Source organism: Triticum aestivum, chromosome 6B (assembly GCF_018294505.1).
Source record: "Triticum aestivum cultivar Chinese Spring chromosome 6B, IWGSC CS RefSeq v2.1, whole genome shotgun sequence".
Classification (NCBI taxonomy): domain Eukaryota; kingdom Viridiplantae; phylum Streptophyta; class Magnoliopsida; order Poales; family Poaceae; genus Triticum; species Triticum aestivum.
Window position 1 is genome coordinate 4770738 of NC_057810.1, and position 1919 is coordinate 4772656.

The window sequence follows — 1919 nt, forward strand, 5'->3', positions numbered from 1 at the left end:
GATAGACTTCTAGAATTTACGCCAGGTTAAGACAAGCAAATTTCAAAATATAAAAGCGTATGATTATGTGTGGACGTGATGGTGGAAGGGAACTCGAGAATTAGAAAGGTGGAGATAGTGGGTGAAGAAGTATGTCTCATTATCATCGGAATATGAATATGCTCGCATTTAGCGTCTCACCAATGAATATATATTATATGTGAGCTTATTTATCCCCTCAAAAAAATATGACCTTATTTTTATTTTAATATTGTTTATACATGTCCACTTTTGAGATCAGAGACGAAAACTAATGGCTTCCAATGATGCTTTGAAAATGCCGATTGACAAAGCTTTATGAAGGACCGGACTGAAAAATTGTCTTGTTTTAACAATCAGAAGAGATGCATACACATAATTATTCTTTATATATTTCTTGTGCATGATAATACAAAAGGTGTGTTTCTATATATATTTGTTTTTGCAGAGTATCAGAGAGATGAAGATGGATTACGATATTCAAAAAGAATTCATCGACAAGGGTGTTCAGGCTATGTTGTTGAAATGGGCCAAAAATTCACTAAGTTTTATACAACAGAAGGCCCGTGGCAACGCACGGTCATGTCACACACTGATGAATTATTGGCATGGGATAATCTCTAGCTAGCGACCACCTAGACTGTTTGCTCCATAAAGCACGTCTGCACATATATTTTGTACTGTAAGCAATTCCTTTATTCGCATTCAAAATCTAAATAGTATGGAAATCAGGAAAATTATATAGCTATTTGGGTGTATCTCTACTCCTAATGTCAGGGTTATTCTATTAACTACTGGGTTGTTGATCTACATTACGGTTTAATTCTTACACGAATTAATGTTGACTCGATTCCCCGTAGTAGGTTGAGAGGCTTCTCCTCTCATGATTTACTCTGATTAGTTTGCTTGGCTCCATGCTCCTCATGATTTCTTTGAATTTTTCTGTAGGAGCTCGGTCAAAAATAACCTAAGAAAAATATGTTGTTCTTCTCTACAATGGTTGCGTGTGGAATTTGAGGAGAATCTGTGCACCAGCATCCGACTCCTTGATGTTGCTCTGATCATATTGTGTAAATATATTTCTAATAAAGCAATCGTCCGATGGTGTACATGTTAGAAATAACAAGATGTAATCATCAAGTGTGAGAGATGGCAACATCATGATGGGATGGTATGTACTGTTGTGCTCATCAATAGGTTAGTCTTTCATTCTCTTGTAGCCGGTATGTTTTTCGTTATGCAAATAATTTGGAAATATCTAATTTCTATGTACGTCCAAATATATATAAGTGGTTGTTGTAAACACTGAATTTGGATTTGTTAACGGTCGCTGCATTTGGTCTATCCCGAGCCTCTGACTGTGGATCATGTTCTTTTGATATCCGCTTGCCACGATATGTTATCTCTGGTTGTGGTTATGGTTGGACTTCTGGTATGTGTTACCTCTAAATTTGCAGCAAATAGCATTTCATTAGAGATGACTTTGCAGAAAATTGCAAATCGCGCAAACCAAGCCATCGCCGCCTCGTCGCTCTCGCCGGGAGCAACAACAACCGCCGGTCTCTTCTTAGCCGACATCTCCTCCATCCGGATGCCCTGCGGCACGAGCCACTCCGCCACCTCCTGGGACTCGACCTCCGGGAAGTTTAGGTCCGTCTTCGGCCGTTCGGCACGCCACACCGCCACGCCGTAGGCACGCGCGGCCTCATTGGCGGTGGGGTATGTGCCGAGCCACCGACGATGCCCGGCGTCGGAGAACTCCAGTCCGAAGTTCCCGGAGGGCTTCGCCCTCATGCCGAAGAAACCGGACTTGCCCTTCGGCGTCTTCTTCGGCGCCATCGGGGAGCGGGCGGCGGCCGAGCGGGGAGCGGGGCGGAGGCGGACGGAGCGGGGCGGTGGAC